Source organism: Pinus tabuliformis, chromosome 5_2 (assembly GCF_031772625.1).
Source record: "Pinus tabuliformis cultivar Carrire ecotype Pingquan chromosome 5_2, CPIR1, whole genome shotgun sequence".
NCBI lineage: Eukaryota > Viridiplantae > Streptophyta > Pinopsida > Pinales > Pinaceae > Pinus > Pinus tabuliformis.
The window spans coordinates 829,412,086-829,426,359 of record NC_142306.1 but is presented as its reverse complement, the minus strand read 5'-3'; the positions used below and the strand labels follow the sequence as shown (position 1 = coordinate 829,426,359).

The following is a 14,274-nucleotide window of genomic DNA, read 5'->3' as shown; positions in this document are numbered from 1 at the left end:
ATGAACTATTACCCGGTAAATAACCATCATGAATGTAGTACTTCAGCCTTTAAAAAGCCTTGGTCATGTTCTCATCATCACCTCCACTCTGTATTGGCCGATCATTCACCTCCATTTGATTGTTTACCCCTTTTGAGGAACAGCTGCGAAGAGTGATCTCACTAGCCATCCTTGTAACACTACCGTGATTGGAAAATTCCAAACCTTACCTAGAATCAGCTGCTACCCAATTTTATCACTCGTTCCTCAAAAGACGAGTCTCCTTTAAGCTCTTTTCAACTGACTCGTAAAATATGAAAAGATTGCCGAGCCATTGGCCTCTCCAGCTTGTTAAAGGGACCGAAAGTGTTATCCATCCTTTAGATTTTAACCTTTTGGACCTGAGGGATTATTACATAAAAAGATCGAGCGCTTGTTTGTTTGTCTCGTTAAAAGTATCGAAAATTCATCCCTTCTGTATTGTTTTATACTTTTTCAGACTTAAGCGATTAGATGACGAAAAAGGAATTTTGGAGTTTCCTTTACGTTCCTTTTCAGAATCTCTAAAATTGAAAAGGACCGAGTTATCTTTGTCGTTAAACTCGTTAAAACGTAATAGTGACAAACTTGTCCATAGCAGACAAGAACGAGTTTCACTATCGCTAGGCTCATTAAAACATAGCGATGGGTTTGCCCCAAGGGAAAATTATAGAACAAGCATATGTTATCCTCCTCAAGCTTGACAAAAATAAAGAGGTACTGGTCAGCAATGACTAGGGAAAATTTGGGAAGAAAACTCGAAGAAACTTTGTTGGTACCTAGTCGCTCTTGAACATGACACTTTCACTCCGCATCCAAGTTGGGTTGGGTTGTTTCATTCACTGGTCACATCACCATGGTCCCATCACACCATCCAAATTTGGGGTTAATGCTACCAGTCCATCACGTCAGTGTCGCCGATATGTTCAAGAGAAGTCATTTAGAGAATTCACCTGTGTCTCACCCGCTACAATACATTTACACTCCATTCTTTCATGACCGCCACCCTGAACCTTATGTCATCAGATTGTTTTCACCTCCATTAAAATCATTTGCTCCATTCCGTGTCATTGATGTGGGATTCATTAAGGCCCTCCTGTGACGGATCGCTTATTGTCGACATCAACTCATTATCCAAGAAGTCGATCTAGGAACACCCCATTGAGTACTTTGAAGCTTGCATGCCTCAATGGCAAGTTTCTCACTTCCGGCGACAGGTTTACATCAATGACCTTCGACTGAAAGATTTTGCGTGGTGTTTGATGCCAAGTCCTTTATTCACACCACGTGAATTGTACTGTAGTACCTTGAGGGTCATTATCATTATCGGTGATTCCTCTCGCGCCTGTTAACAGCTTACATCATTGGCTGGTAATTAGGCGATGTCTTTCCATGTTCGACTCGAGAACATCTCTCACATGGATAGACTTGTACTTCGAGTGAAGATCGAACGAGATTGAAGACCCCGGATCTAGTTTCATCCATTTGAGCTGCGACATATATTCAGCGAAATAAAGACATCAAATGTACATCATTGCTACACAGATAATCATCCAATCAAAGGGATGATGACTCTACCAGAATCATCAGTCTACACTCAGACGATTGTCTGTCCTATGTACATGAAAATTCATTTATAAAGCTGAGCATGGGAATGCCCGCCTCAGCTAGATCATGAAAATATTATGAAGATAATCTATCATATTGTATCTTATTACAGGTCTCCTCCTAGCTTGAAAGAACTTCGGATCCTCATAATAAATCATTTCACTCGACATCAAAAGATTAACGACCTCATGCTTTAGGGGGCAACTATTATAGACATTTTTGGGCACTACAACCCCAAGCATAAAATGTCCATAAACCAAGGGCTCCTAAGTCCCTAAAAGTGTTGTTCTAACCCCTAAAGGAACAAGGTCAACTGATTACATCTTCTCCCAGAAGTCCTCCATGAAAAATTGCTCAAAACTGGTCAAAACAGGATCATTTCAGCTGCTCCATAGGCAAAGTGTGTTGCATCTCACCTAAATACACTGTGTGGGTGCGTTGCATTTCAAAAAGCCCTTCTATGGGGTGCAATGGGCGAGAAGTGACAAATGGCAGTGTCATTCCGCGAGGTGGAGAGGCATGGAAACTTCCAGAAACTTCTCCTGTGACACTTGCCTCTTTAAATTCGACCAAGGATGAGTAAGAGATCATCAATCTCCAAGTGGAAGCAAGAACTATCAGAGGGAAGACACTAATCAAATCACAAGGTGACTCATCTCCCTTACATATATCTATATATGGATCCCTCATCCCAGAGATCCAGAGGCTGGAATTTTGCATATTGTAAGGAATTGCTGTTGGTTTCTTGAGACAACATCATATTGTTGGGTGATCTAAGCTTTGTATGAGGTGAAGAGGGGCTTCCTTGCTGAGAGGATGATGCTGGGTCAGAACAACTCATTGTAACTCCCTTGGCTCTTTCTTGTTTATCAATAAAATCTATCCAAGTTTTCCTCCATACTCTTGTGTCATTTATGTTTTATGCATTTGTTTGGCCAATTTACATCTGATCCTAGATTGTTTATGATTATAGATCCATGTTCTTGTATAGTGCTATGCTACTGTCATCTTACAGATACTCTGTGAAGCTGGGCGTGCAAGGGAACAAGTAGCGAAAGACTATCAAGAGAGAGAGGAATCGCACTAGGAGATTAGCGCAAGACAGAGGTTGGTCTTCTTTGTTCTTCTCTCATCTATATTTCATAAAGGAAAAATGAAAGTATCTTTACTTTGTTTGTTTCTAAGGTAGCTACCACACCTTAGTGGGATAAGCAGTTCTGTGTAGACACTTTTCCGTGTAACACCTTGGTCTCTTGGATCTAGCTTAGAAGTGGTAGTTGCAAGGGAGTTTGGCTACAGCTACCTATGGTTGGGTGGAGATTCCTTGTCCAAGACTCAGTTTCCATGTAAATTTGAAAGATAAGTAATATTTTATATTTGTTTAACAGGTGATGAATTCCTTAGGCATTCTAATTGAAATGGAATTGCATCTATGGATAAGAATGGAAGTTAATAATGCATAAGCTAGTGGTCACACCTCTATGTGGAGATGGTTTTTATGGTTATGACTAGTATATATATATATATAGATATATATGTGTTGAATTTTTGAAACTATTATTGTTGTTAAATGAATTTTGCAAGTGTGTGCTTCTATATTAGAAAGATGGGTTGTGCGAAGTGTTTTCTAATATCATCGTAACCTATAATATGCAACATAATGTAAATTGAAATACTTGATAACAAATATTATGCCACACCTCTACACTGGAATTCCATTACGTATGAAAGACATAATAGTGTTGTTAATGGTATATACGTGAATACCTTAATGATATCATGACATGCTACAAGCAGTAATAGATCCACATATATTTGGAATAAAAACTTCGAAACCTTTGGCATAAGGACCTATTTTATTATTATGAAATGATTACATGAGAGACTTCCTACTTGGGAGGGTCTATGGTTGCATACATATAATTATTTAGTTAGCTACAAGCCTATGAGTTTACACATGAGGCATTTCTTAAACACTCAAAGACATACTTTATCTTTAAGTACAACGATAGTTGAATCCCTTGCGTTAAGGTTTAGTCAACCTTGCACCAATAACAGCCTCGATGTATTTCACTAGCTTCCTAGTGTCACTAGTTGGGTATTGGATGGTTTTTCATCGTTCCATAGAGTCGAAGGTAGGCCGTCCTTGGATTCTGGAAACCTTGGTGTGGGGAAAGAGAGGTGGAACCCTTCAAAAGGTCACTGCAGGCCCACAACAAAGTGTGGCTATAGGAGCACCTATTTCACCACGTCATGAAATCCCCTAATTTCATATGGGGAATATCGATTGGTCGAGAACTCATTGGAGAGGCCTTTGCCTAAGCTTAGGAAGGGTAGAACCATGGGGTGCATTAGCAAACCACGTTTTTCATCATTTCCATTGAGTGACGATGGCATTCATGATGCTTACCAAACCCCTGTGGTAGATCCCTATCCGAAATAATGAGCGAGAAACAATCGATGAGGATTTGAAGTAAATTCTTGTAATGCAAGTCAAAATCTAGATATATCTCATATCTCAATGGTTTATAGGGTTTCCCTAATCGTGCCTTCGCATATCTCCAATGCATTCTTGTTGTGGCGTGGTAGGGACATGAGCCTTGAACTTATAAGTTCAACTCATGCAAACTTAACCATTAACCAATAGGAACCCTAGTCATTGAGCCTCTTCATTGGCATGACTTGGTTTTTCCTTTAACACAATTGGATGAAGTGATGACATGGTCGGAGGTAGAAACTGGAAGTGTCTTCCCCGAAGGATTGTATTGTGCATAGATGGGAGCAGAATGATGTCACTTGGGGCGAGTTGGTTGACACCCAAGCTCGAAGGTCCTTTAACAGATTGGAGGTGGACCCACGACATGTCATCCACTGTAACGAACCAAAGGAATGAAGGAGGATGTGAGTAAGAAGGTGCTTGTATAGGACAAGCATGATGGTGTGTGTCCCGACGCTATTCCATTGGTGAGACTTGAGTTGGTGGGATCAGGCTAGTGGGGCTTCCATGTACACCAAGTGCAACGATATTGATGTGGAAAGGCCCACTTGCCAAGTACCCCGACAGTTCCCACCTAGAGGTGCAAGAGGGGCATCGAAGAAAGGTGTTGGGAGGTGATTAGTGGGATGACATAGGTACGACCTCATGGGAGAGATTCGTCAACGTGGCTACTTCCCCATTGGTGAACAAAGGGTTGCTCTTAATAAATCATCAGGATGGGATAAGTGGGTTGACGTAAGATGGGTGTGTGGCAAGGCCTATACTAAGGTTGACAACCTATTGGTGGGGAGATGGCCCCACAAGCCTAGTCATCTCAATGGATCGACCATGGGCGTATCGAGAGGTGTGGAAAGAAAAGTGTTGGGATGCTAAGGTGAGGATGATGTGGGAGTTTGTGGTAGCAATCAACAGTTGGATTGATGGGGGCTAATGGGAAGAAGGTTGTGCGGTCCCACCATCCTCGAAAGATCGAAAGGGAGATCGTGACTGAGAACAAGGAACTCGCTTAGAAATTTCTGTGAGAGGAAAAGTGGGGTGGCGTGTCAAGTGGGAACCACCCAAGAGGCATAAGGATGATATGCTTGAAGGTGTTGGGTTGATGTGAAGAACTGGTCATTGCATTTGACAATGACTAATGTGTGTGTGTGTGTGTAAGCATGCAGAGTGAAATCTCTTGTGAAGCTATGATGATGAATCGGAAAGCCGAAGTAAAGTTCTATGGAAAAATAAATAATAAAAAACAAAATACTTCATTCCTCTAACAATATTTGAAGGGTTGAGTATGTTACAATTCAAATTATGACTTATATCTACGACTTATGCTTCCATCTATGAAAACCTCTCATCTTCAAGATCACAATGGTTATTCACATATTCATCCACCATAACTAGGGTTTTATGGCTTTTGGCTTCACCAATCTATACCCCTTACAAATATCCAAAATATAACCAAAGTAACCTTCCTTGATATCAATATTATGTGTAAAATTTTGTGGATATTACACTAGATAGTTTTCCACAACAAATATGATAAAATTATACTTAAAAATCTAAAATCTATAATGTGTTTGCTTACTTCTCTTTAGACTTTTAGATCTACATATTATTGTTTATTATGTATGCATGAAAATTAAAATTTATGCAGAAAAAGAGAACAATAAAATAAAAACTCACTAACCACATTTGACATAAGATATCTTGGGAAACCCTTTTGAGAGAAAACTCAACTAGAAGGTGAGGTTCCTCTACTCTCTTTCTCTAAATAAAAATGGTTGCAAGTATAAAAATATAAGGCTTATGGCTTGTGGGATACTACAGTGCAAAAATCCTCTTTGTGTGCTCTCTCCCTATCCTTCTGAGCTACTTTGCTCGTCTATAAAATAATTTCACACAAAAATAATGGAACCACTTTTCCTCCTAGTGGCCCGAATATAACACAACCCAATAACCTACTAGTGGATAGGTTTAACTCACTCAACTCTTAACGAGAGTTACAATATGGACTCTTCTATAGTCTCTTTCATCATGATCATGTGGCTAGCTCATTTTCCATAATAATGGGGGCTCACATGGCATCCACTCTTCTAGAGTCTCTTTCATCATGATCATGTGGCTAGCTCATTTTCCATAATAATGGGGGCTGATGTGGCATCCTCTCGAGTTATGGGAGCCAAAAGAGGAAGGTCAACTTGAGAGTGACATAACTTTTGCATACAAACCCCATTTGAGTTGATTCTTGTGTTGTTATAAAGGTATTTGTGTGTAGAATATGTAAAAAAGGTGCAATTCTAAAGTGGAAAATTGTTACCCGCAAAAAATATAGTTTGATGCCTCAAAATGTTGTTGGAAAGTTTTAGACCTCAATTTGTCAAATTAACTCTAGCTAATAATTCTTCTACTTTTTCCACTCCAAAAGTATCAAAATGAATAATAAATCATATAATGATCTAATGAAGGTTCATTAATAATAAATGGGAAAACCATAATTAAAATATTTTACAATGTTACACCCATAATACACATAGAACTTCGAAGTAAACATAACACCAAGGATAATAAGTGAAAGCATCGCAATGTTTCACCTTTAATAATAGATATTCTTTCATAATAAGTGAAAGCATCGAAATGTTTCACCTATAATAATAGACATTCATTCCAATTATACAAGGGACGAAATACACATGAAGCATGAGTGTCTTTATATAAAGAATTCATTGAGGCATATATAAGACTTCCAATAACATGTGCTATCACCAAACAATGTATGAATGGACTATGGTGTGCATCATGATCAACCATTATTGGTGCACCTTGGAATCATTCCAGCAATGGAGATAATTATTGACCATGGAGATATTTGGTGGAGATTACTAACAATCACGTATCCATGACCATGAGTGATAAAAGAACATTGATAAAGTTTATCGAATATAACATAGCATTGAACCATCATGCAAAGTAATAATTCAACCATGAAAATTATAAATGTGATGACGATTATCTTATTATAATCGGTTAGTATTAATGATTAACTAACATATTATTGTTTTATTAGTAATATTTTATGTGGATAATTAGTTAATTTGATGACAAGTTAATGATAAAAGTTAGTTATTTTTGTTCAATATATATAATTTCAAATTAAAATAAAATTATTGCAATATATTGGAGGATTAGTAATATTTTGGGTTGATAATGGGTTATCATCTATATTATTATTTTATTAGTAATATTTTATGTGGATAATTAGTTAATTTGATGATAAGTTAATGATAAACGTTAGTTATTTTTGTTCAATATATTTAATTTCAAATTAAAATAAAATTATTGCAATATATTGGAAGATTAGTAATATTTTATGTCGATAATTAATTAATTGGATGTACGTTAATAATAAAAGTTAGTTTTTTTTTTCAATATATATAATTTCAAATTAAAATAAATTTATTGTAATATATTGGAGGCGAACATATATAACAAGGATAATAATCGTAATGCAGATTAGTCTATTTCTCTATAGCTATGACTAAGTAATTGTTTAAAATTTGTATGTAATGCTGAGAAAAATTGACACAACTCAATAAATTTCTCCAAGGAATGAAAAATCTTAGTGCAAACTTCAGCTATTAATAACATGTTTGTGTGGATAATATAATTTAATATGTTTATTGGTAATAATAATAGATATCCATATGAGTGTACTTTGATTTATTTTGTAGGAGTCCATAGCTCTACATAATGAACTTAGCTCCACACATTGAAAAGCTTGTTCTTAAAACTATTCATTTATTATTTCATATTTCAACTTTGAACTATATCTACAACAGTAATGCAGAGTTCTAACCTTTGTTTGAGTGAGTATAATAAGTGATGAGAAGTTGATTTTGCCTAAATGTAGAGAAATATATTTTCTATACACCCTACACAATCAACTTCTCAGCACTCACTCTCCACAATCAAACAAAAATCCTCACTCGTAGAAAAATTACAGGAGAAATAAATAAATAAAACTTACCTGAGAAATTATTTTGATAAAGAAATCTTTAATGAGCACACTTCCATTCAAGTCCCAAAGAGCATTTCATATTCATCCCCTGTGATCAATCCACTATTGTGCAATGGATTGTTCTAGAGTTATTGCATTTTAAGATCCGGTAAGCAATTTGGTCGTTTCCACATTTATTTTCGATCATTTCTTCCGCAAAGTGAAGCCAAACATTAAATATTATTCAAAAAGACGAGTGTATTTTATGTGCAGGACAAAGAATTTAAAATATGGCACTGGATCCTCTATTGAGCATTGTGCACCAGTTGCTTAGCGTGTTGGACGAGCTAGAGAAGCTCCTCAATGCTCTGACTCGATCTTATGTACGAGAAACTAAGGCCATGGCTTCCACACTGATGGATGTTAAAGAATACCCTAACTCCTATGTATTTGTTGTCAACATGGCTGCCCTTAATTCCAACGACATCAAGGAATCTCAAAGCGTTTAAATTTATTTCCAAATCGTAAAATTTCGCCTTCTTTCTTTTCATCTTTTCCTTGTTTCAGTCACTTCTAGGGTTTTGTTGACAAGGGTTTTACTATTCCCTGTGAAGGTTCAAGTTGAGGACAAGAACGTTCTTAAAATCAGCAACGAGCAAAGAATGAAAAGGAAGAAGAAATAGGGGAAATGAAATATATTCGGCTGGAGCACAGAGTGGGGAATTTATGAGGAAATTCGCTCTGCCTGCTGATTGCAACCATCGCTATTGCATGTCAGGATCTAGTGATGACCGTCACCATTCCCCAGCTTCCTCCGCCGGACCCTAAGAGACCGAAGATGATTGAAGTCAAATTTGGATAAATCCCTTGTTGTGTATGCAAAGCACAAAATGTTCGGAGAAATTTGTGGGATTTTGTTGCCTGTGCCCTAAATGGATTTTGCATGTTTTTTCTTCCATGCTTAAGAAATATGTAGTGTTATGCAATATATCTATCAACCTGGTTCGCACGAATAAATACTTCTCTACATTTCTGTGGCATATCGAGCTTCTTCTTCATGGAAGATTAGAGCTATGCATCTGTCCTCCACCACGATTTATTTATTTGCATTCCTTATCATCAAAATATAATATCCTAATAAAAACATTTGCACAACATTAGTTCAATCAAAAACAATATAGATGATGTTTTGACTCTTAATCTAGGTTCCCCCACTTGCTCATTGCCAATGTTGGTGTCATTCACTTCCATGTTCAATTTGCATTGTGTCAATGTTGGTGTCATTCACTTCCATGTTCAATTTGCATTGTGTTGAAAGAAGGAGGTGTATAATGCATAAAAATAATGAAATAAACGATTATATTTGAGAAGCATCATATCAATGCACAATAAAACATGTACCTACCAACTAACGCGTGTATCTCTCATATATAATAGAAAAATGAAAGTTTTGGATGGTGTGAATTCTGAAGTCATGTTCGTTTAAGTAGAGAGTGAATGCGGAGAAGTTGATTGTGCTGAAATGTGGAGAAAAAATGAACTTCTATGCACTCACTATCAGCACTCAAAAAAGCTATACATTCTCGCAAGTGTTTCCATGAGAAATTACATGATAAATAAACAAATAAAAGTTACATAAATTTATATAACTTACATGAGAAATTATTTTGATAAACAAATATTTAATGTACAAACCTTCGTTATAATGTGCTCGGGTGCTTCATGTGCTCGTCTACGTCTTGAGCAACAGGTTATTTGTGTGTTTGCTAAAGCGAGTGCAAGCACAACCATAAAACTATCTTTGTTTCTCTGGAAATTCTTTGTTTCTTGCCCATGTGGATATGTATCTGTCTCATTTGTGTTTGTTTTTCCATTTCCAAATTCAAATATAAGCCACTCACAGCTCCATTCCATAAAGCAAAGTGTTGTTGTCACCATATAAATTCAAGTTTTTCTCCAGCTTTTTGTTAGATTATTCTATAATTGTGATAACTCAAAATTTAAAACAATTAAATTTAACATATCAGTTTTGCTACTTGAGCTGCTACATGTTTTCAATGTGTAGTAGCTTTTGCTTTGGTATACTTCCTTGTGAGTGTGCCGTTTTTTCATGACTATACATAATTGTGCATTTGGTGTTCACACATCATGCACAACAATTAGTCATATAAAAAACAAACTCTTAATGTAAGTTCCCCACTTGCTCACTTTATTGTCGTTTTTCTCGCCAATGCTAGTGGCATTCACTTCAATGTTTAGTATTCAACCTTCAATGTTTACTATGCATCGTGTTGAAAGAGAGATGTGTATAGCGCATAAACATAATGAAATAAGGGAGGCTGCAAAGCAGCAAGTCCCTGCCGCTCACTTAAGAGAAAACAGAAGCAGCTGAATCTGGTGGGACAGAAGCAATTAAAACAGAAGCAGCTGATCCACTTGCATAGTCTGAAGTGTAACAGAAGTTGCGCAATAAGAAAATGATCTATTTTGAAGCTCGACTGGTGCAAGATTGGTGTAATTGTCTCTCACCTCGTGGTAAGAGCAGTGACATCCACAATAAGAAAATCATCTATTTTGAAGCTGGACTGGTGCAAGATTGGTGTAATTGTCTCTCACCTCGTGGTAAGAGCACGGAAATCACAAGTGCAGAGCTTCACCCATCATCTTTGAAAAGAGATAGCCTATTTAAGGATATGGCCTATCTTGAACCTATAGAAGTAGTAAACCCATAGAAGTAGTAAAGCCAAATGAAAAAGCATTTGTCACAAAGTCCTTGCTAGTTGCCAATGAGAATTGACGCTGCTCTCACCAAATCCATGGGACTCAATATTTCTTGAACGCCACACCAATGACATGTTAAATTTCCTCTCCTTCTCTATGTCCGTGCGCTGCACTTGTTAGTCTTTATCATCCTTAAATGTCATGTATTTATCATTCATATTTCAGCAAATGTTTCAAAAAATTATTAAAACATGTTAACTACACCCGGCTGAAGCAAAGTCAAAACATGTAGTCTAAGTTTAAATTGAATAATATTTCAAAAATTGTTAAAACATGTCTCCCACCCATAAAGAAGTTCAAACAAATAAACGAGGTTTACACATCTCGAGTGAGAATACCATTTGACCTGTGCACATAGATATACAAAAGACTAAAAATCCTCATTTCAAAATACCCCGAAAATAAATGAATGGTTTGACAATTTGGACCATGTAAGATAACACCGTATCATGAACTTAGGTTGGATGACCCTCATTACCTTGTCAAAGATAACGTCTGTTTAGTTTCATTATAAATCGACGACCATGTAAAAGTGTCGTCGTGGTCATTGCAAATTTTCAAGGATTTTTATGATTGTAAATATTTACGTTGATCTTTTACTTATGAACGGACCCGGACCTGGACGCGATGCGATAGAGGGGATGAACGGACCGAGACCTAGACCCGACGTGATAGAGGGGTTGATAATATTATGGACCCACGTGCAACTTGCAGTTTTCGCCCAGGCCTGAATCCACGTGGTGAGTGAAAGAACATGAAACATGGGATGCCCATACAAAACGAAACCTGTAAACATGAGTAAGGAAAATGAAACATGTCACATGAAAATAAAACTTGTCTTCACTTCTATGAAGAAGACCACCACGTGGTAAGAGAAAATTAAAATCCTAAAAACACCAGCTCATGAAAATCACAACAACAACGCTTGTTTAAGGTTGCCTGCCCTGCAAACTTGTTTAAGGTTGCCTGCCATGCGTTTTTGCGTCTGGATATTCAGGATTTGCCCTTCATCGTATTGTTGCTACTCCATCTGCTACTCATGCATCTCGGGCTCCATATCGAAGGTAGGAATTTTGGTGGCCTGAAACCGAGAGCTGTTGCAGAGAGGGAGCGGAGTTCCCAAGAGTAGAGTTCCCACGGCTCGTAATTCATTTTCAAGCATGGCCCCTTCTTTTTGCAAGTGCTTCAATAATGCCTTCGGGTGAGTTCAGAATACGTGTAAATTAGGAATTGTACCGGGTCAATTGAGTAAATAATCAAATTGCGCTTAATTGTACGAGATCAATTCTGTAAAAAGTCAATATGCGCTTTACATATGTATTTAATATTATATAAGGTAGAATAGACAAATTTAAACATGAAATTCTTTATTTTCACATCTTTAACATACTGTATTGTGTTGGACATCAATAGTGAAACAAAAAATCGTAGAAAGGCGGTGAAAGAATGTTTGTCAATCAGTGTCGTCACATGAAAAAAAAGAAGGCACGAGACACTGATAGTGAAGTTTACGGACCCCATACAATTTTCTTTTTGGCTATTCTTGTCTCGCATGAACAAGTCTTCTTTGGCTGGGCTACTCGAAGGAAATAAGACAGCAGGATGGGACCGGGAGGCTCAAAATCGGCCCGCAGGATTTCAAGATTAGTTGTTTTAGGGTTATTATTATTATTTTTCAATTAAGAATTTAATAAGAATTCGGTAAAGATTTTAGGGGAAATTAGTGAATTACTGTAAGGTTTGCAAGATTTTGTTTACTGCTGAATTTTTTTTTTTAAATTAAAATGAAAGTTCTGAATGGAATAAATACTCTGACCTTAATGTTGTCGTATTCCAAGAAACTGAATAAAATTTTGTTGTCGTATTAGACAGATCCTGTGGAGTTTGGAGGGTCGCGACTAGCAACTCTGCCCTTTCCTCATATAGGCTCTTTGGACATCTAAGCTTGTTTATTTAATGTGAATCCCGGTTCCGACGTCTTATTTGCATCAAACTTGAAATTGAGGATGAAAGCTAATCGTGCTAATATGCCGCCGGTTACTTCTGGAGGTAAGCTTTATTGTTTTTTTCCCTGAAAATCAAAATGAATTTTCTTAAATTAGTTTTCATTAAAATTTTCATTACAAAGTTGTGAGTTAAAGATTTTGTGAGATGGATTCTTTGTGTAATTCAACGAGATATTTTGGACTAATTAAGATTCTATCAGATGAATTATTGAAGCCATAAATAGTATCAACAATTCCTAATATTTTCATAAACATAGATAATGCTTTTCTTCATCCTTGATGTCTGAAATATTTTTTTTTTGACACAAATTGAACCTAATATTATACAGAATGATGTCGAACGTCAACACTGAAAACAGAAGAGGAAAAGGTAGAAAGAGACCTGAGCTTCGTGATAATAGTGCCCAGGGTAAGCGAGGTGCCATTAATATGGCAACCTTCCTTCAATCTAACTCCTCGTGAAAGAGATTGAGATGGAGAAACAGATGCAGATTCTTGTCCGCAGAAGTGGTTCCAAGTTCAAGGCAGAAGGTGAATCTAACTCCTCAAAGAGATTGATATGGAATCTAACTCCTCAAAGAGATTGATATGGAGAAACATATGCAGATTCTTGTCCGTAGAAGTGGTTCCAAGTTGAAGGCAGAAGAAATTAGAGAGCCGGTTGAAGCATGCGTTGAATCCGCTAGAAAGGATTCTGCTAGGCCAGGGCAGAGACAACATAAGTAGACGCAGGGGTGACAGAAGCTATTGCAATTTCTCTAAAGCCACAAGCGGGCACACAACTGTTTGCCAGATTGAAGCGAGCAGAACAACCGCATTTACCAAGTGACGGAGAAGGTGAAACAAACGGAGTGTTGTTTGCCAGATTGAAGCGAGCAGAACAACCCCATTTACCAGGTGACGGAGAAGGTGAAACAAACGGAAGCCAGCAAAGGGAGATGAGGTTTAAAACACGGAAGACCACCGCGAGAAAGGCCAGCCGAAAGGGGAAACAAGAAAGGGAGGCAAGAGAAAGGGAGGCCAACGAAACATGACACCTCACCATGCATGGACACCTCTAGCGCCTGCATGCACACCTGTGCTTAGACCTGCTTGTTATATACCAAGGTGTCCGACCAATATGCTTAGACCTGATTGGTATATACCAAGGTGTCCGTGGATGCTGAGATAGCATTTAATGCTGTCGAGTAATGCTAACATTAGTTTAGGTTGCAGGGACTAAAAATTTGAAAATATGAGACAAACAAAAATATAACCTAATGTTTTCGCTTCGGTTTTTGACGTCTAGCTTTGGTTTTTTGGAAAGAGGCCAAATAAGATGAAAAATTCCCTCTCAAAACTTTATTTAACTTTATTTGACCGGGAATAAAACTTTGGTT

The 14,274-nt window shown here is 37.3% G+C and overlaps 1 pseudogene; it reads left to right on the top strand.

Annotated features, from left to right (window-relative positions):
- The first annotated feature begins 8,398 nt into the window (after positions 1 to 8,398).
- Positions 8,399 to 8,970, top strand: LOC149161882 (17.1 kDa class II heat shock protein-like; annotated as a pseudogene).
- The last annotated feature ends 5,304 nt before the right edge of the window (positions 8,971 to 14,274 follow it).